At 30.7% G+C, this 23503-nt stretch overlaps 1 protein-coding gene across 2 annotated transcripts in view; it reads right to left on the bottom strand.

Annotated features, from left to right (window-relative positions):
• LOC111679875 (uncharacterized protein DDB_G0271670-like) overlaps nucleotides 1–23503 on the bottom strand; it is a 210988-nt gene that overhangs the window by 103998 nt on the left and 83487 nt on the right. Inside the window, exon 2 of one of the 2 annotated variants that reach the window (XM_046951886.1) lies at nucleotides 11262–11304. The exons of the other annotated variant lie outside the window; for it this stretch is intronic. The gene's annotated coding sequence lies outside the window, so the exon portion shown is untranslated. The remainder of the gene's footprint in view (nucleotides 1–11261; nucleotides 11305–23503) is intronic. 2 annotated transcript variants of the gene reach the window in all.

The raw sequence follows: 23503 nt of genomic DNA, 5'->3' as shown, positions 1-23503 counted from the left end.
TAGACTATAGACTAGACTATAGACTAGACTATAGACTAGACTATAGACTAGACTATAGACTAGACTATAGACTAGACTATAGGCTAAACTCTAGACTAGACTATAGACGAGACAATAGACCAGACTATAGACTAAACGATTGACTAAGCTAGAGACTATTTAAATGACCTAGTCTATAGACTAAACTATAACAAAGACTATGGACTAGAGTCTAGTTTTTAGTCTAGTATATGGCATCAGGTAATCAAGCATGGCATACATGTACAAACATAAATATAAGTTGCAAGCATATTAAACAAAACTACATTTCAGTTTCAGTCCTTTTCGAATGTTAAACCATTTAAAATTTTAAATCGCTTTTCTTGTCTAAAGTGTCAAAAAAAGAAAATAATTTTTTTATTAAAATGTTTTTGTTTAGACACTTTTCCTGTACAATTTCAAGGTGGTTTAGTACTTGTAAAATGATATAAAACAAATATAAAAGTCGTGTATATTTTCAGTTTTCCAACGAAGTAAAAAACTGAAAAATAATGAGACATTTGTTTGGGCTTAAGCACGTGTATGCAATTTATGTTTTTCATTTCATTACTTTTTGAATGGGACTTTGAAAACTGTTTTTAACATTTTTTTTTAAATTTAAAACATGTGTGTTATTTCCCGTTAAATTTTATTTGTAATCGAGTGTAAAAGGAAATAGAAAAACAATGAATTTTTCAATAATATTCTTTTATTTGTAGCTAAGTGCAGGTATTAAGGGTAATTTTTGTCTAGAACAAAAATTATTTTCTATAAATTTACTAGATTATGGTTATTTATGAGGTTGTGGGTTTTGTTATTGAACACAACGTAACAATTGTAATCTTTAGAAGAAGACTCTGTTACACTTGATATTTAAAATATAAAATCTAATTTTAATTTATAGTCTGAAGAAAAAAAAAATTTAAAGAAAACAATTTAAAGTTTTAGCATAAAATAATAAAATTTTTAAGTAGAAAAGTTTCCTTATAAATTGAAATGTAATTGTTTCACTTTAAAGCAAATTTATATAGATTTAGTTATAAAATAATGTATTTTAAATTTTTTTAACCTATTTTATAAATTTATTTTTTCCTTAAAGGTTTTGTCTACAAACAAAGTTGCTGCTTGTCTGTCTTATGGCTTTTAAATATTTTCGATTTTATGTTTTAAACAAGAAAAATTATACTTTCTTTTATCTATGCCTGAAAAATACCTATTTTGAAATTGACCTCCATTTAAAGTGCCGTAAAAATGTTTCCGAATAAAAAACCCCATATTGGGTATTATGTATGCTTTTAGTATTTAGTTTTTTTTTTTTAATATTTTTACTATTATTTTATAGTTTTTTTTTTTTCCTTCAAAATGTCTTGCTAAAGAATAGAAAAATTTATGCGTTTCGATAACATTTTTACTAATTTTCAATGGTATGATGTGGTTTAAATCGTCCGATACATACTCATCTATATACATGTCGATGTTCTCATATGGTGCATGCTAATATTATATACAGTTAAGGAGAGATAAATAGCTGATTGTATTTTGCAACTTTCCAGTAAATACAGTTTTATATTCAACATTTTAAATTATAGTTTATGTTTAATCTGATCTAGATCTAAGACTTGAACTTTAATCAATATGTTTGACTATATTCTAAAGCCTGTAGTCCTTGAGCATAATCTATAATATCGAGTGTATTGAATAATTTTAACAATAGTATAATCTTGACTTTAGCCTACAGTTCCGGCAACAGTCTGCAGTCAATAGTTTTGTCCAATATCTGTAGTATTGACTTAGGTCTACAGAGGTGACTATGGTCTACAGTCTAGACTATAGTTTATAGTATTGTCTATACGCTATAGTAAAGAGTCTTAATTGTAGCCTACAGTTCTACAATTTTGACTGTAGTATATATTTTATTAGAATCTGTAGTTTCTATTATAGTTAATATTTTCGACTATAGCTTATAGTTTTGACTATTATAATAATATTTTCTATAGTCGTGACTATAGGCTGTAGTCTTAACTATAGTAAAAAGTCTTGAATATTGCCATAATATTTTCTATAGTTGTGACTACAGGCTGTAGTCTTAAAAATAGTAAAAAGTCTTGAATATTGTCTATTGTCATGACTTTAGTATATAATCTTGACTATGGTCTAGATTAGACTCTTGTCTTGACTATGAGCTTGACTATAGACTATATTATTGTCTTGCCTATAGTGTGGCATATAGTCTATATTTTGGACTATAGCCTATAGTCAGACTCAATAGAGTCTTGACAATAATATAAAGACTTGACAATAATATATATTCTTGTCTACAGTATTGACTATAATATGGCTATGTTCTTGACTGTAGAATGACTATAGTCACGACTCTAATATGACCATAGTTTTGATTGTAGTCTATAGTCTTTACAATAATTTGTTTGGACTATAGTATGCAGTCGTGACTATAGACTATATTGTCTTGTCTCGACTATAATATGGCAATAGTCTTAACTGTTGAATGACTATAGTCTTGACTGTAGAATGACTATAGTCATGACTGTAATATGACCATAGTTTTGAATGCAGTCTATAGTCTTTACTATAATTTGTTTGGACTATAGTCTACAGTCGTGAATATAGACTATATTGTCTTGTCTCGACTATAATATGGCAATAGTCTTAACTGTAGAATGACTATAGTCATGACTGTAATATGACTATAGTTTTGACTGTAGTCTATAGTCTTTACTATAATATGTTTGGACTATAGTCTACAGTCGTTGTATATTATCTTAGACTACATTCTTGTCTTGTCTATAGTCTGAAATACATTCTATATCCTGGACTATAGTCTATAGTCTAGATAGTGGTCAATATAGTCTTGACGATAACATATAGTCTTAACCATAGTCTAGACTATAAATTATAGTCTTGTATATAGTCTTATCTATAATTTGACTATAGTCATACTGTAGAATGATTTTGTCTTGACTGTAATATGACTATAGTTTTGACTATAGTCTATACCCTTTACGATTGTCCAGTTTGGACTATAGTTTACAGTCTGGACTATAGTATATACGCTATAGCCTTGTGTATAGTGTGAAATGTAATCTATATTGTTGATTATAGTCTACAGTCTGGACTATACTCTATCTTTTGGACAATGATATATAGTCTGGACCATATTCTATAGGCCTGGCTATAGCCCTAAATATAGTATATAAAGTCTTGAATATAGTTAGGGCTATAGTCAATAGTCCAGACTATGGACATTGCTCTAAAGTCTGATAGTTTTAATATAGTTAATAGTCTTGACAAAGGCCCTTAGCCTATATTGTTGACTATAGTTTAGTCATGGTTTAGATTTATATTGTTTAACGTCTTGACTATAACTTATAGCATTGACTATAATTTCTAGTTTTGACTCTAGTTTAGTCTTTACTATGGTCTACAAAGCACGAGTAGTCTATAGTCTTTACTATAGTCTACAGTCCTTATTATAGCAAGCGTTTGGGGGAAAATTATTACCAGTCTATCGTTTGGACTAAAATAGAGACTACAAAGACTCGGTATTGTAACTACAGTCTATTGTAAATTTTAATGGATCTTTCGAAGTATTACATTTTCTGACACTGCTATATTTCTTTACCACACTGCAAATGCAGTTTATCTTATAGTTCTAAAAGTTAAAAACATTGGCAATTCATAGTTTTTTATGCTCTCCCCACTATGGATAGATACTAGTTGTGAAAGAAGTACTAGATACATAAACACACATGAAACTGGGTAAGTGAGTGAAATAGTAGAGTATGTGTTTTTTTTTTGTATGTGAGTATATGAGCAATGAATGCAATTTTTCACATGCGTTCTGACATGCAGCATAGAAAGATACTTTTTTTGTGAACTTTTTTTTTCCTTTTTTATGGTTCTATACGATACATATTTGTTTGCATACTATCTTCTTTGCTTGAATACATATATATTCTTTATTCTCCGCACTTTCGGCAAGCCATAGATTTAGTTTGCATTTTCCCATTCCCTTTTATAAACGTATGCATATGTTTTGGCATTGGACATTAGAATTGCTCTGAACTTTTATGTATGAGTACGATGAGTATGTATAGTTGAAAATATATGTATTTTTTTGTTAGAAAAATTTTTGTTTCAAAGAAAGCAAATGGTATTAAAAAAATTTATATATAAAATAAAAAGAAAAACTTTTGAAGGCGTGAATTTTTTCAAAATTAGCATAAACCAATAAATCTTTCTACCATTCGATACAGATAAAATACAACACAACTTAAAGTACATTTTATTAGCTGTCTTATAGTTTGGTTGTTCGTTCGGTTTGTTGCTTGTTGTTTCTTCGCTGGTGAATACTTGTGATCGGAAACATTTAGAAACTCTTAAATTTTCTTTTTAAACAAACAAAAAAAAAACTAAAGGGGAAAAAGTAATATATAAATTCATTTGGTTTAAGAGAATGTTGAACAACTTCCTGGATAAGAAAAGAAAATAAAGGTACAAATTGTAATATACCTACGGATATTTAGGACTTAATAAGTTTTGCCTCTATTTATTACTTTTTCTATTGCTGAAATTGTGCAGATATAAAAAGAGAAGGTAATCACTTGAATGTAAAGTAATTTAACGTTTATGTAATTAGAAAATTGATGTATTGGTTTATTTCGCTTTGTGAGTAAATATACAGAAAGAGGGAAGGAAGATTTTGGTAGGGTATTGCAGGGAAATAACATTCATTACGACTGATACAGGATTCCGACAAAGGTCTAGTCTATACTCATACAAGTATATAGTTTTATAATCATGATTATACTCTTGGCAATTATAAAGACTAGTCCTCAGTCTATAGTGCAGTATTTAGTGTTGTTTATAGTCTAGTCTGCAGTTTCTTCTATAGTCTAGTTTATAGTATATAGTCTATTTAATACTCTCTTCTATAGTCTAGTTAAAAGTTTAGACCACAGTCTATTTTACCGACTATAGTCTAGTCTATAGTCCCGCCTATAGTCTGGTATATAGTCTAGTCTATAGTCTACTTATAGTCTAGTTTGTTGTCTAGTCTATGTCTCGCCTATAGTCTGGTATACAGTCTAGTCTATAGTCTATTCTGTAGTCTAATCTGTTGTCCAGTCTACTCTATATTCTAGTCTATAGTCTAGTCTGTAGTCTAGTCTATAGTCTAGTCTATAAAGTAGTCAATAGTCCTATCTATATTATAGTCTAGTCAATAGTGTAGTCTATAGTCTAATCTATCGTTTAGTCTTTAGTCTGGTCTGTAGACTAGTCTTTAGTTTAGTCTTCAGTCTGATCTATAGTCTAATCTATAGTTTAGTCTTTAGTCTAGTCTGTAGACTAGTCTTTAGTTTAGTCTTTAGTCTGATCTATAGCCTAGTGCATAGTCGAGTCTAAGGTCTTGTCAATAGGCTGGTCTATAGTCTAGTCTATAGTCTGGTCTATCGTCTGGTCTATAGTCTAGTCTATAGTCAGGTCTAAAGTCTAGTCTATAATCTAGAGTATAGTCTAGTGTATTGTCTAGTCTATAGTCTAGTCTATAGTCTCGTCTAAAGTCTAGTCTTGTCTATAGTATAGTCTATAGTCTAGTCTATAATCTAGTCAATAGTCCTGTCCATATTATAGTCTTTAGTCTAGTTAATAGTCTAGTCTATAGTCTACTCTATAGTTCTAGTCGACAGTCTAGTCTATAGTCAAGTCTATAGCCTTGTCTATAGTCTAGTCTTTAGTCTAGTCTTTAGTCTAGTCTTTAGTCTAGTCTTTAGTCTAGTCTTTAGTCTAGTCTTTAGTCTAGTCTGTAGTCTAGTCTATAGTCTAGTCTTTAGTCTAGTCTTTAGTCTAGTCTATAGTGTAATTTATAGTCTAGTCTATAGTCTAGTCTATAGTCTAGTCTATAGTCTAGTCTATAGTCTAGTCTATAGTCTAGTCTATAGTCTAGTCTATAGTCTAGTCTATAGTCTAGTCTATAGTCTAGTCTATAGTCTAGTCTATAGTCTAGTCTATAGTCTAGTCTATAGTCTAGTCTATAGTCTAGTCTATAGTCTAGTCTATAGTCTAGTCTATAGTCTAGTCTATAGTCTAGTCTATAGTCTAGTCCATACTTTAGTATATAATCTAGTCTTCAGTTGTTTTCACAATCTAGTCATTAAGACTTTGAAAATTTCTAAATTATTATATTAGTACACATTTCCTGCAGTAAAGCTGCCAGCTAATTTCTTTCATTGCAAATGACATCTGCTGGTTTCATTATTAAGCTACACTCATCAATTAACCCTCGTTATTGTTAAAAAATATTGTGAAATTCAATCCTTCCTTATTTTTTTTTCTTTTTTGTAAAATTCCTTCAAATTTACACAATGATCGATTGGTTTTTGAATTTATGACAATAATATGCTATGACTCTTAAGTTTTGTTCAGCCCCTCTACTTTTTAAACTTATTTATATTTTTGTAAACACCGTAATTTTCCATTTTATATTTTGTCATATCGAAATGTCACTCAATTTTTATAATAATAAAAATACGAGAATATGTGGGCTGTTTATTAAAAAAGTAATACAGTTAGAAATTTCAGATAATTTTCATTCTAGATTCAACAAAATAATCTTGCACAAAACAACTCTTAAACTAAAAGTTAATACCCAATAGTTTGTGGTGCCCAACATACATATGTTATAATTTAGAGACGAAACATGACATTTAATGTGTGAATTTTTAATATTTGACTAAAGTCAAATTGTCCAATTGAATACCTTATGCCCCAGAATTACAGGGATATTATTCCTTTTCAATACTTGCGGTTCATGCATGCAATATCAAGAGAGTGTTTAAGTTCGTATGTTTCAATGTGTGTGAGGATTACCAACAATACATCATTTCTTTTATGGCTAATCCTGTTTTCTTATTTTATTGCTTTCTTCCCAGCCCTCATTTCAATCTGTTATTATGGGTTCTTTTCTGTATTTTGGTCTGCTTGCATTTTTGCGGTAAAGTCGTGTGCCCGCGTAACAAATCAATCTTTAAATGGCCAGCTGATTTTTTTCCTTTCTTTGCTTTTTCAACTATTCCAGCAAAGATTTATGTATTTTTCTGCTATATTAACAAGATTTTATTGATCTAAAGGGAATTTTTATTATTATTCTTTTGTATTCCGTTCAATTCATTACACTTTTTTTTAGTTTGCAGCGTGTTTTGTGCTGGCCTGCCACCACATTGTTTTGTCTCTTCTATCAGTTTCAAGTGGCATGTCCGATTTGTTCGCTTGTGTTGCTTATTTGGTCAAAGTATTTAATTCTAAACACGATAATCAAAAATTACACGGATTTCTAGAGCCCCACAGTGTTTATAAGAGCCTTGATAATTATCTGTACAGATTTATATGTATTCGTTTCAAAAGAAAATGAGCTTTCTTAAGATAATAGTTAATCAAGTAAACTCAAATAACATAAAATTTGAAAACATATTTAAACGATCTAAAGATTGGAAAGTCTAGACTACTGTCTAGTCTATAGCTTCGTTTATAATCTAGCCTATAGTTTAGTCTATAGTCTAGTGTATAGTCAAGTCTATGGTGTAGTCTATAGTGTAGTCTATAGTCTAGTCTATATTCTAGTCTATAATCTAGTCTATAGTCTAGTCTATAGTCTATTCTACAGTCTATAGTTTAGTCTATAGTCTAGTCTATAGACTAGTCTATAGTCTAGTCTATAGTCTAGTCTATAGTCTAGTCTATAGTCTAGTCTATAGTCTAGTCTATAGTCTAGTCTATAGTCTAGTCTATAGTCTAGTCTATAGTCTAGTCTATAGTCTAGTCTATAGTCTAGTCTATAGTCTAGTCTATAGTCTAGTCTATAGTCTAGTCTATAGTCTAGTCTATAGTCTAGTCTATAGTCTAGTCTATAGTCTAGTCTATAGTCCATGGTCCAGACTATGGTCTAGTAAACAGTTCAATAACATTATTTGAACTACTTTTTCCGCTGATGAAACTTTTACAAAAATGGTTTTAAATCATAAGCACTTTATTAAGAAAACTGTCAAATAAACTGACTGACAAGAAGGCGTTCGTCCCGTTAATGTTGGAGTCTAAATTAAGACATTTTTTTCTTTAAAAAAACATCCAAGAAATAATTGTTTATTTATATATCTAATACTTATAACACACTTAGGTATACATAAATATCAATCCAACTAAACAGAAACAGTTTATTGGAATCAAACACATACATATAAGAAAAATACAATCTCAAAATTAAACATGCATAAACAATTTGCAACATGAGGAATGAAAATCGGAAAAAAACTGCGTACAGCGAATAAAAGTGATTCCAATGTATGTTGTAGAAAAAAATATAAGTGATGCCAACAACTGATTGTGACGTGAAATAAGCCGTAATGATAAAGTATGATAGTGAGTGTATGGAGTAAAATTGTACTTATACTAAAAACGAAATATTTATTTGTCTCAAATTGTAGATGATGGCATGTATAAAATACATACCTAGGCCTTTTAAAAGTTCTTTTGTAAATTCCTTATTTAAACTTAAAATAAACATGAAAATTCTTTTATTTGTTGACAAGCTCAACCTGCTTTCTTTATATACTCGCATATCAAAACTTATGAAAGTACTAGGTGCTAACATTCAAACTCTAAACTTTTATTTCACTTGACATTTATATAAAAAACAAAAACATACACATGAAATTTTCACACAAACTCTTATTTAAACGGTTCAGTGTTCCTGTTCCACAATTTTTTTTATCAACAGTCAAGCAGACTTCTAACATAATGTTTCGAGGCTTTTCCGGCAGTCAGTAAGCAAAATACGCAGCTATTGCTGGCAAAACAAACAATAAGTTTTTCTTCTTTCTCCTTCCTATTCTGTGTAATGCAACATTGATTCCACCATTACAATCATCATCATACATGCACATACTTTCCTACATACATACATTTGAACTAGTCTAAAAACGCTTTCAGTCAGTGCCGACAGACTTTTATGAGTAGAAGAAGAACGGCAAATGACATGATCACGACCTAAATGATACTTTATATAGAAAGGTCTTAATACTTTCCATACTTTTTATATATGCAATTTTTAGTTCAGTTTTCTTTTTTTAGTGTGTTGTTATTTTTACATGTGGATGTATCCATAATAATCCTAACACAATCATATATTGTTTGTAATGTTATTTTTTCGAAAAACGAAAATATACGTAAAGACAACAATGGACACCGCGACACATTGATGTTGCCTAGAGTTATTTGTAGCCTTTTTTTCTTAAATAGTGTTATATGATTTCACATAATGATACTAAACAAATTAGTACTAATACTAAACCAGAACCAGGACTGAACTAGAACTGACTAGAACTGAATGGAACAAGAACTGAACTGAACTAGAACTGCACTAGAACTGAACTAGAACTGAACTAGAACTGAACTAGAACTGAACTAGAACTGAACTAGAACTGAACTAGAACTGAACTAGAACTGAACTAGAACTGAACTAGAACTGAACTAGAACTGAACTAGAACTGAACTAGAACTGAACTAGAACTGAACTAGAACTGAACTAGAACTGAACTAGAACTGAACTAGAACTGAACTAGAACTAGAACTGAACTAGAACTAAAATAGATCTAAGCTAGAACTGAACACAAACTAATCTAGAATTGAAACATAAGAGAGCAAGAACTAAACACAAGCTGAACAATATAAGAAATAGATCTGTACTAGCACTGAACTAAACACGAGGTGATATAAAACTAGAATTGAACTAAATCCGATATAGAATAGAAGTTCATAAAAGTAATATAACTCCGAAACATATTGAAAAAAACCCTAAATTACTACAAAAACATGTACATATACCCTAAACATAGAAACAAAAATTGTATCACTATTCTATCATTGTAAGTAAACATGCTGGGAACGATTGCCGGGATAATGATTATTTCTCGCTGGTGGTTGGCTTGAATTACATAAATGCATACAACACATGCAACTTCTTTTATACTCATATTTAATATTTGTTTTGTGCAAACTGTCGACGACGACAACAACAAAAACTACAGACAAGAAGATGTTCATAGGATGTAGTGAATGTATGCTGCTGCTCATCCTCAATAGCAAAATCCTCTTCATTGTCATCATCATGTAGAAAGTAAGTAGGTAAGTATGTAGAATAAATATTAACGTATGTAAGTATAATAAACATATGATTTTTTTCTATTGTTGCATTGTTTGTGCCGCGCCGGCAAGTGAGTATGAAAATGTTGGTTGCACTTTCATCCCAGCTTAACATGACTGAGAAAATATGTGAAATACCAACAAACAAGCAGGCATTCAGGCTTTTACACTGATGATGTTGCTAAAGTTTATTATATCACTATTTAGTATTACAAGTAATGCAATAGAATGAACATTAGAAATTGCTATAGTTTATTTTGTTGTCGTTTGGTTTTTGTGTCCTTAACAGGAAAACAATTCTACAAATCCTCCTTATGTCGCGCACAGTTCTTGTTTATGCATGAGAATGTTAAACACATTGTTGAGGGCAAATAAAAGTAACACTTGAGCAAATCTGCATTATTTGGATTTGGAAAATTGAGTTACTGGAGGAGGAGAAAGAAATTATAAATTTCTAACTAAAAATTTACGATTTTTAAAGAAAGTAAAATTACGATAGAACTGAACTAGATCTGAACTAGAAATGATTAAGAACTGAACTAGAACTGAACTAGAACTGAACTAGAACTGAACTAGAACTGAACTAGAACTGAACTAGAACTGAACTAGAACTGAACTAGAACTGAACTAGAACTGAACTAGGACTGAACTAGAACTGAACTAGAACTGAACTAGAACTGAACTAGAACTGAACTAGAACTGAACTAGAACTGAACTAGAACTGAACTAGAACTGAACTAGAACTGAACTAGAACTGAACTAGAACTGAACTAGAACTGAACTAGAACTGAACTAGAACTGAACTAGAACTGAACTAGAACTGAACTAGAACTAAACTAGAACCGAACTAGAACTGAACTAGAACTGAACTAGAACTCAACTAGAACTGAACTAGAACTGAACTAGAACTGAACTAGAACTAGAACTGAACTAGAACTGAACTAGAATTGAACTAGAACTAAACTGGAGATTTATAAAGTAGACAATAATTGTATATTTAAAATTGTGTTACAGTTAAATTTACTTACACAATTTTATACTTGATCTTTTGTTAATCAACCGGGAACATACCTGCAAATAAAACATTAAAGAATATTAGATTTAATTTATAAAATTCAACAGCTGCATTAATTTTAATCTAAAATTAGTATACAAAATCTAATACCATGATTACATGACATTCTAAAGGACTTAATTTATCTTTCATCAATATTAAAATTCAATATCACAATCAATCTGCATTACATGCAGACGTAAAAACAAAATTCCCACATCTTCTAATATATAAAATATTTTCTTATCAAGATTATTTCTACTCGAAAACTGGTTCCAAGTTAACGACAAACCTTAGCAAATCAAGACAAGAAGACACAAACACTTACATTTTTCATTCGTATTAAGAATACAAATGCTGCGATCTATGTTCTTCACCACTATATCAAATTGAAAATTACATACAGAGATGCGATTTAGCATTTCCTTTAGCATTATAAACCCGGCCGGCCACTAACTACAAACAGTGTTTATTATGATTCAATTATCAATTAGAAATATCTTTTTGCATTCTCAAGCAAACAACTCTAGAAAAATTACTGGTTTAACCATTTTTATCGCCATCGTAATATCTTGCTGGCCACAAAATTTACAAAGAAAATCTTGTTAGCCAAAGTTTTTTTTCACACTTTTTTTCTTTCTCTTAAATGTTATTTTGTTTTTTAGGAAAATTAACTCTAAATACAATTTTTTCACATTTTTTTCAACAACATTTTTCCTAAGAACATTGATGTATTGCAGGCTGTAAGAAAAGAGTTAAGATATGGTAACATTAAAAAAGTGTTACCATAAATACAAAACATATCAACATTTTGTAGATGATTATCGTTCATTTTTTCAAGTTGTAGTAGTTGTTGTTGCATTCTGCCTCAACAACAACAAAAAATGAACCACTGTGTTTCAATGTACTTAAATTTTTTTTAGTTCATTATACATGTTCTTTGACTATTTTTTGTCTGAAAATGCATTTTTAAAGTGAAAAAATAAATTGAAGTATAAAGAAAATATTATAAACTATTACACAAGGTGTTTGAGTAGTTAAGTAGGTGAGTAGCTTGTTAATTCATTAAAGTGAACCAGAGCTGAAATAGAACAAAACAACACTAGAACTTAACTAGAACTGAACTAGAACTGAACTAGAACTGAACTAGAACTGAACTAGAACTGAACTAGAATTGAACTAGAACTGAACTAGAACTGAACTAGAACTGAACTGGAACTGAACTAGAACTGAACTAGAACTGAACTAGAACTGAACTAAACTAGAACTGAACTAGAACTGAACTAGAACTGAACTAGAACTGAACTAGAACTGAACTAGAACTGAACTAGAAGTGAACTAGAACTGAACTAGAACTGAACTAGAACTGAACTAGAACTGAACTAGAACTGAACTAGAACTGAACTAGAACTGAACTAGAACTGAACTAGAACTGAACTAGAACTGAACTAGAACTGAACTAGAACTGAACTAGAACTGAACTAGAACTGAACTAGAACTGAACTAGAACTGAACTAGAACTGAACTAGAACTGAACTAGAACTGAACTAGAACTGAACTAGAACTGAACTAGAACTGAACTAGAACTGAACTAGAACTGAACTAAAACTGAACTAAAACTGAACTAGAACTGAACTAGAACTGAACTAGAACTGAACTAGAACTGAACTAGAACTGAACTAGAACTGAACTAGAACTGAACTAGAACTGAACTATAACTGAACTAGAACTGAACTAGAACTGAACTAGAACTGAACTAGAACTGAACTAGAACTAGAACTGAACTAGAACTGAACTAGAACTGAACTAGAACTGAACTAGAACTGAACTAGAACTGAACTAGAACTGAACTGAACTGAACTAGAACTGAACTAGACCTGAACTGGAACTGAACTAGAACTGAACTAGAACTGAACTAGAACTGAACTAGAACTGAACTAGAACTGAACTAGAACTGACCTAGAAGTGAACTAGAACTGAACTAGAACTGAACTAGAACTGAACTAGAACTGAACTAGAACTGACCTAGAAGTGAACTAGAAATTACTTAGAACTTTACTTTGTATGTTTAAATACAATATTAATCTTTAAAAATGCCTCCTCAATTATACCTCGCGTATCTATGGAGAAAAACTAATGAAATAGAGAAACACTCACTGAGTCTATTACTATTAGGGAGGTAATTTGATTTTGTCATACTGTGTGTGCTCACTAAGACTAGAAGTCTAACGTCTTAAAAGCCATATGATCTGGAGGTATGAAACCATTTTTCTCAGTAGGTCATGGAATGTTAGCAAAAATGCTTAAGTAGAATTTAGGGCAATGTAAGGAATGAGATCTGGAAACAAGTATCTAGGGGCCCAAAACTTTTCTTGGTATAATCGGATCAGCTTTTTTAATTAATTATAAATTTCCTTCGAGAAAGTATAAAATTGATAGAACACGTAAAACAATGTTGTTATTTATTACCCTTTCAAATAGGGCATTTATAATTCGTTGTGGCTAAAAGCTTTTAACACGTGGTTATTGCATTTGCCTTGGCAACAAAAATGATCGTTTAGTTGCATGAATAGTTTGAATTAGAGTTTCTTCCTGCAGTACATTGTTTTTTTTTTCTTCTTGAATTTTTTTGTCATTGTCTAGCTGCTGCCTTGATAGAAAATTATAGCAATAGCAACAAAAAATTAAGTATGTATTTAAAGGTATAAAATGAATGTATGTATGTGTGTGTGAGCAATGGGTTGTTGTCATATTTGCTTTTATATGCTCCATGACCATAAACAACATTATTTGCCTGAGTTGTATAATGTTGTCATAAACTAGTTTCAGTTTGTTTGTTCGTTCATACGTTGTTATGAGTTTGTTTTTTTTTATTATTATTTCTTCATTGCTACTTCTGCTCTTGTTGTTTATTTTCAATGCCTCAATTCGTTTTAATGTAGCATGCAACATTAGATGCTTGAGTTCAGTTGGTAGACATTAAATTGTTAATGGATTTGTAACCTTTTAGATGAAACAAATTGAATGAAAGTTTTCTTTTCCTTTTTGGTATTTAAGGTGACAAAACAAAGTGAAATCTGAATGGCTTGCTAAAGACTACAGGCATTTTGAGCATTTAAGGAGTTATGGTGTTATAAATGTTAGATTTCAGTACTTTGAGGTGATTTGGAAAAATATCGAAGAAAATTTTGTATTCCTTAAAAGATGTTGGGCCTAAAAATGATTACTTATATTTTTTCTAAATATGTAGCTATAAGAAAATTCGATAAAACCACTTCGAAATGTTTGAGAGAAACTTTATTGCATACATATTTATTTTACGTTAAAATTAGACAATGACAATTTCTTTTGCTTTTAAACAATGTCATGACACAACCAGCATAAATAGCAACATTAAAGTGTCCTAGAGCACAATTGTTCAAATACAGATGAGTGAATGAGGAAAAGGTTACTATAGAGCAAAAATAAAAAAATATGGACAATAAAACAAGAGGAAGGAAGGATATCATTATATAATGTCCTCACATAATGCATTATAAACTAAAATGACCAAACAACCACAATTTAAGCGAACAACTATAACTACACAAATGAAAAAAAAAAACTAAAGACAAATAGTTTTAACAAGAAATGACCACAATACCAAGTGGCCCCGGTTGTTGCAGACCTCATTGCATTTAAACAACCGCATAAAAGATGCTCACTCTGTTAATTTTCCTCTACTTTTCTACTGCTCGTCTTTAGCATGTTGCAGCAACCAAAAAAAAAAAAAAATCCACAAAAAAACTTAAGTTTTAACGACAACAACGACCACAATTACCAAAAAACTTTAATATTGCAACAGAACAACTAAGAATGGTTTAAAATGTATGAAGATGATGATGCTGATGATGACGATGTTGCGAATAACAATCACTTCCAACTACACTTGTACTTGAATGACGATCCGTTGCGGTTATTACATTTCCTAAAAGCTATACCAACCTCTTCGCTCTACCAACAAACCAATCATACAACCAACCAACAATATCTTTGTTTACTACATCTGCAAACATGTTTGCAATATTTCTTAGCATTAAAATCTAGCAGAATCTTCCGTACGAGGACATTGGTAATGGTTGGTATACAACATGGGCTTTAGTGTAAGATAATAGTGCGATAATAATCCCTATTTGCCACACTCTTCTTAAACAACATTAGAGACAACACAACTGACCAATACAAAGACAAAGAAGAAGGGGAAAAACACATAATGTAAACGCATTCCTATTGCAACCTAAAGGGTCTTGACATGGTTTTTTCAATATGTATGGAAATTATAAGTTACATTACGTAAAGCTTTATAATTTTCCATTTAAATCACATACTTTCATTAAGGTAAATCGATATTTTTTTCATTAAATACTATCACTAGTTACTGAAGTCATAAAAGTAGGTAATTCTTTGTTAATTTAAATTTGATTCAAAATAAAAAAGTAAGAAATTATAGTCGAGCGAGGCAGACCATGTAATATCCTACAACTGTTACATGAAGAAAATGTTATTAAGTTTTCATAATAAAGCATTTAAGTTGAATTGTATCTTGCCCCCGATATACTTAAGCCTTTTTTTGTTAAATAAAATTATGGACATTTAAGGATAGTTTTAAGTGGACTTTTTATAGGGGCTAGGGTCAAATAAGGCCCTGTGTTTATAAAGTTCATTATGGTCATCAAATCTAGTATAGAACTTAGTTTTGTAGCTTTTTGTCGAGGTACGAGTAATTATAAACATCCTATTTTATCGGTTTCAATTCTATGGGGGCTAGGTGAAATAATGAATCGATGTTAAACATTTTCAATAGGCTTCGTCTGCGGTACATAAAAGATCATGTGCCAAATTTCATTAAATTATCTCCAAAATTGAGATATGTAGAGTTTGACTACCCCCCTATTCGGGGGTTCAGTTGTATTGGAGCTATGTGAAGTAAGGAACAAATCTTAAACATTTTCAATAGGCTTCGTTCCTGGAAAAGTAAAAGATCATGTGCCAAATTTCATTAAATTATCTCCAAAATTACGACCTGTAATTCGATTACAAAAGTTTACAAGCCCTATTCGGGGGTTCAGTTGTGTGGGGGCTAGTTGCAATAATAGACCAATCTTAACCATTTTCAATAGTCTTCGACCCTGGAAAAATAGAAGATCATGTACCAAATTTTATAACTGCAACCTGTAGTTTGATTACAAGGTTTACATGGACGACCGGACAGACATAGTTAAATGGAAAATGATTCCGAGCCGATTGATATACATTAAAGTCATTATATGTCTAATATTATTGTGCGTTACAAACATCAACGCAAACCCCATATACCCTCCCCACTAAAGAGGTGTAGGGTATAAAAATCAGTCTTATAATACAATAGAGACCAAAGTAAACAATTTTAATGAAATCAAAATCTGAAGTTTTCACTATTTGCTTATAAGTTTTTTCCTACCTCGGGTAATACCTAAACTATTTAGCAGATCTATATTAGAATCAAAATAATAAAGAGATTGGATCTATGTAATGTTTTTAGGATAAAATTGGGAGAACTAAAGGATTTAAGAGAGAGTTGTTAACATTACCAACACCATCGATCTTGTCTCTCTTTCTCACCCTAATGGACTTGAAATTTTCTTTCTCCTCGAAGGGAAAATTGCTATCGTCAACTTGTTGTAAATAATTCATTCACCATAGTTGATTTTCTATGCAACAGCTGTTTAATGTTTACAAATACCATCAACAAACTTCACAACAGGGAATTTTCACAACAATAAAGTTAGTGAACGAAAATAGTGAAAAGGGAACATATTTCTTGTGAAATCTGGATTAGCGATAGGGCTGATTTTCTTTAGTTAACACTTCGCATCTACAAGTTACAATGATTGGAAGCTCAACACAAGCTAATTTCAGTCTAAAAAATGTTGTGTAGTTCATTGTGATATCGCTTGCCTACACCAAGACAAATCCAATTACAACATCGATTGAACTGTTTGATTTTATTTACCCAATTTCAATTTTTTTTTTAAATAATTCAGAAACCAATCATAAAGGCCCTACTCTTTTAGCATATTTTATAAAGTTATCAATTTGTTCATGCTCTTTAGGCGTCCACATTTACCACATTAAATTAAAAGGGAACTGAATGATCGTTCAAGAATGATTGGATATCTCAGTAATTTAAAGACAATTTCAAACATTTAGCAACGCTGCCGATTTCCTCCGTCGTTATCACCCTTTAAAGTCAGCAAGTTCATAAAAATAGTAGTACAATTTCGATCTAAACAAAGATTAAGTTTTAGTACAAGAATATAAAGTTCTGTATTATAGTTGATCACCAGATCATATCTACAACTATGTGAACTTATTTGAAGTCCCAATTGTATGAAAACACAGTTGAAGTTAGATCAGGAACTTATTTTGAGGCTGGAAACAGTCTAAAACATTTTCGCTGCAGTTTTACACTGGTACTTGATGTTTGAACTAAACCGAATGTTCGAGGTTGATGGTTGTTTGAGGATGATGGTTGATCGCCAGATCTGATATACTATTATCCGAACTTGTATAAATTCAAATAGGATAAAACAAACTATAGATCAGAAACTAAATGCAATATGTTACTAAAAAGAACAAAAGAACTGTGGTCAAAAGTTGACTACATTCCTATCCTAGTAAGACTTGTTTGAATTTGAGCCAGTTTTATCGTGTTATTTAAAATCTCAGCTAAAACGGAAGTTCGAGATTAGACTAATGTTGTAAAAGGGGTAATTGTTAAGGTGTTGATTTGGATCTCAAAAGTCTCAATGTATAGTTACTGTTTAAAACATAATTAACTTCAGTTGAACGGCAAAGAACTCTCTAAACTATTGACAAGAGTTCAAACCATCGTGACAGGATCCAAATAATGGAAATACAAATAACAAAATCATTATTTTGACTGACAGCAATTGTTACGGTTTGTTTTCAAAATTAAAATTATTAAAAACTTCAACGAATTTTTATTAACTACAGAAATCTGAACATTTCTATAGTAAAAATGATTTATTATTCATGTAACAAATGCCGCCATGTACTACTGTAGAGTTCAAGATTACAAAAAAAAAAAAGAAAAAATAATAAAAACTGAGAGACCGTCAAAGACGCCTCAAATTTCAACGTCCTTTAGATTGCATTCAGTTTATGCAGTCGCTTTATGTTGCATTGAACCTAAACTTCTAAACGTGGTGCAATGTCTTAGTCAAAAAAGGCAAATAAAGCATTATATAAGGAGGACAAGAACAGGAACAACAACAAAATTATGGTGACCAAAAACTTTAGGTTGCACGCTTATATAAATTTGTGTCCATTAGGCACACACACACATGTATTACGTATGCATAATGTGGCAGCTTTGTAATACTGCAACACAGTTTGGTCGCACGAGTAGTGTTGCAAACATGGTCAGCGACATTTGTAGATTCGGTAAAGGTAAAGTGAGCCAATATGTATACATGTGAATATATACATATATGCATTGGAGCTGATGATATTGCAGAGCAGCACTTGGCTATTAATGTCCAACTGAACATACATGAAACAAGATATTTTCTGCTATTTTAAATACAATAAAAATAACATACATTCACAAGTCAAATGGAGCAATTCAACTAACCAACCAACCAAAGAGACAACAACCGAGCCTACTCTTGCTCCGTGTGTTGTCTTCAACGAAGCTGCGTTTGCCATGGGTATGGGGCAGGTAAGTAATCTTTAGAAGAAGAAAAAAATGTATGATGGACAGTAAAGTTGGCAGAAACTTAAGTAAAAATAACATTAAAACAGATGAGAACAAGAAAAAGAAATAAATGAATAGATAGCAAGGATGATTTGGATGATTGGTGTGTTTAGTTGAGACATACATACATACAAACAGACAGTTCAATGAACACACAAACGATTATAACTGAAAAATTGTTGATTGTCTTTTAGTTACTTTTTCCTTTTTTCTTTTTGTGCGGCATTCTTTGGTGGTGGTGCAGCATCATCAACATCGTCGTCATTCGTCCCCATATTCTTATATTTCATTACCACTACCAAGTAATTTTCTTGAAAAACCTCCTCCACTGCCAACATCACTGCAACACCATACTGCAGAACTCAATTACTTCATACCATACCATGCCATGCTGTGTAACCCTACATCCACTAACCGCTCTCGAACCGCTGCCGCCACCTTCAATGATGCCATGAGCAGTAAAACATCAAACAAGTGATAAAGTAAAATAAAACGACAGAAAATTGTAAGGTTATCGGATTTGTTTCTGCTTGTCTTCCCAGTTTGCCTTAATATACACACTAAAATGGAACGGTCTGGAAGGAAAACAACACTGCATTAATTCCACAAACTACATGCGTTTAATTCTTATTTTGATGGCGATTTTTTTTGTCTTTATTTTTTTCTTCATTTATTTAACGTGGGTTGATTTCTAATTAGGACAAATTAAATCAAGCTGCTAGTAGGATTTAATGAGGATTTAAAATCTTAAAAGAAAGAAGTAGGTTTGACGGCAGTAAAATTGCAGATAGCTTTAACGAAATCAAATATTTTTAAAGGAACAATTTGTAAGACGAATCGATGAAATCGCCGCTTCACCCTTTTCCCTAAATTAAAATTCAGATTTAACTCTACAATTTTCATGTAATAAAACGACCAATCCAATTTTATAGCGACTAGTTTTCTTTTCTTACTATTACCTAACTGACCAAATATCAGTATCTTTAGACCAGCTTCCATAGGATTTCACACTTTGCAACTTTAACTAAATCAGCTGCGTTATCGCACTTTATATGCAACACTTTCGCAATAATAGCGCAGTTCTAGCTAAATTTCGATCTAAACACTATTTCCGTTCCAGTAAAAGTATGTAAAGACTTATATTATAGCTGATTGGCCAATAAGTTGTACTTCTATCCGAAATTGTTTGAAGTCTTAATTGAATTACAAGAAGTAGGATCAGGAACTTAATTTAACCAGCAAATACATTTGTAAATAAAGTCATTTCCTGGCATTCCTGTACGAATTTGTTTAAAGACTTAATTGAATTAAAAGAAGCTAGATCAGGAACTTAATAGAACCTGGTGGTAGAAACCAAAAATGGCTTTTTGATTACAGTCGTTTCCTGATGTTTCGAGGTTAGACTAGTTGGACAAATTCAAGCTGAGGTTGGAATTCAAATAGGGACGTCAAGTTCTATCTATCTATCTATCTATCTATCTATCTATCTATCTATCTATCTATCTATCTATCTATCTATCTATCTATCTATCTATCTATCTATCTATCTATCTATCTATCTATCTATCTATCTATCTATCTATCTATCTATCTATCTATCTTTCTATCTATCTATCTATCTATCTATCTATCTATCTATCTATCTATCTATCTATCTATCTATCTATCTATCTATCTATCTATCTATCTATCTATCTATCTATCCATATATATCTATATATCTATATATCTATATATCTATATATCTATATATCTATATATCTATATATCTATATATCTATATATCTATATATCTATATATCTATATATCTATATATCTATATATCTATATATCTATATATCTATATATCTATATATCTATATATCTATATATCTATATATCTATATATCTATATATCTATATATCTATATATCTATATATCTGTCTATCTATCTATCTATCTATCTATCTATCTATCTATCTATCTATCTATCTATCTATATATCTATCTATCTATCTATCTATCTATCTATCTATCTATCTATCTATCTATCTATCTATCTATCTATCTATCTATCTTTCAATATATCTTTCAATCTATCTTTCAATACATCTTTCCATCTATCTTTCCATCTATCATTCTATCTATCTTTCCATCTATCTTTCCATCTATCTTTCCATCTATCTTTCCATCTATCTTTCCATCTATCTTTCCATCTATCTTTCCATCTATCTTTCCATCTATCTTTCCATCTATCTTTCCATCTATCTTTCCATCTATCTTTCCATCTATTATCTATCTTTCGTTCTATATTTCCTTCATTATTTCCATTTATCCTTTCATCTACTTTTCAATTCTACCTTTAACATGAAGGAAATAGTAGGGAATCTTTTCCTCATACTCCATTCCACTTACTTATCGTTTTACCCTCGTTTTGCACGCTTGATTATTTATTTCATTTTTGGTCGCTGTCTTGCAGAGAAAGAGAACAGAATAACAAGAACGCATAATCAATGAGTAAATTAAAACAACATAACTTTATGGTATCGTCATCAGCAACAGCAGCGAACAACCAACAATCTATCTAGTCAGCTAACCACTCAAACCGTGAACCAACTAAGTCCAACGCTAAACCGAAAGATATGGACAACCAACCAAAAGTACAAAATATGTATGTATGTGGCATGTATGTAAGTAAGTAATAGTAGAAGCAAAAGACGTTACAAACATACATACATATTACATTTAAGTAATGTGTGTGTTTGTGTATGTAGATGGTGATCAACATCATCAGTAACAGCAGCATTAGTATCATCATTAATGGATGTATACATTCTATGTCATCTCTGGTTGGTGGCCCCAACCCCTTTCTCATCCTCGTTCGTTCTGTTGGTTTGGTCTATCTATTCTAGAGTAACAAACATGCAGATATTTTTATGTACATGATAGGTAACATTTAAGTATTGTGTACGTTGTCTTTAATTTAGTTTTTAATAGTTAAAGCAACACATTTATTTAGTTTTTCTTTCGCAAAATTTTTTTCTCATATTTAATTTTATGTCCTCCTCACTGGTACATACTATAGTGGTAGATGACTTTAAATTGAGTTTTGTGGTGGAAGTGTAAAAAGGAAATTTATTAAAAAAGGTATGTGTGTCCAGTTATGTTCGTATGTATGTGATAAGTGTCCATTTAGTTTTAGTTTTTTTAATGTTCTTTTGCTGCATTAAAGTAGTTTTTTTCTCTCTCTAGTTTATTTTTATAGTATAGTAGATAGATATTTCATTAATTAACACTTTTAGCAAGCCTTATTCAATTACAAACACACACACATACTTATATGTATTTTTAAATATTTACACACTTATACTAGTTCCTTAAAGGTTTGAGTTTAGTTAAATAAGAGCTTGAAAGTATTAATGATAATAAATAGTTTTGAAGTTCTTTATTAAAGGTAAATTCGCGAATATTATAAAAATTTTAAAATTGTTTACGATCGAATTGAAAAATGAATATAATTAAATAAAGAGCTTGAAAGTATTAATGATAATAAATAGTTTTGGAGTTCTTCATTAAATGTATATTCGCGAATATTATAAAAATGTTAAAATCGTTTATGATCGAATTCAAAAATGAATAGAATTAGAATATAATAGAAATATGTGTAAGTGAAGAAAATAATGAGCTATTATTTCGTTCCAAAAAATCACTTTAATTACATTCTTTTCACGAATAATAAGATTTGAGCTTTAAATTCAAAAACTCGAATAAAATCTATTCGCGAATACATTTAATTCATTTCCAATTTCCGCTTTCATTCTACTCACACCTTATGAAACATTTTTTCTATCATCTCCATTGGTATGATAGTTCTTTTTTTTCGCAAACATTTGCATAAAATTGCTTGTTTAGTGCAACTAAAAATGGAATGAATTGCAAACTAAAATACATTTTTGTGGTATTTATTTCCTTTCAAGATAACAATCAGTCCTGGTGGTTGTGGTGTGTGCAAAAGGAATTTTTGACATGTGACTTTAAGGTGTAAGCATTTTAGTGTTATTTTTCAGTTGATTTCTTTTTTTTTTGCATTTTTAAAACAAAACGAAATGATTTAAAAAGTTTACGACAATGTCTCTTTCTCTAGTGATAACTATCTGGGGGATAATAAACAAGAAAATGTAAGCAATAAGAGCTTTTTTCAGCTGTTAATTTTTTTTAGTTTTAGATGGATGAACATAAAAATTATTCATCTTTTTTTTGGAAGAGGGATAGATCAGTGATTCTTAACACACGTTTTTCATTACATTTTTCAACCAAAGTATTATTTGATTTTTTTTTGATCAAGTTACCTTTGAAAAACATGTGAGTTATTATGTGTAATGTCAATTATATTAATTTTTTTGTTAATCTGATTAAAATGAGTGACCAGAAAAAAGT

Source organism: Lucilia cuprina, chromosome 2 (genome assembly GCF_022045245.1).
Source record: "Lucilia cuprina isolate Lc7/37 chromosome 2, ASM2204524v1, whole genome shotgun sequence".
Lineage (NCBI taxonomy): Eukaryota > Metazoa > Arthropoda > Insecta > Diptera > Calliphoridae > Lucilia > Lucilia cuprina.
The sequence above is the reverse complement of the archived record's forward strand: the minus strand, read 5'-3'. Positions and strand labels throughout refer to the sequence as shown.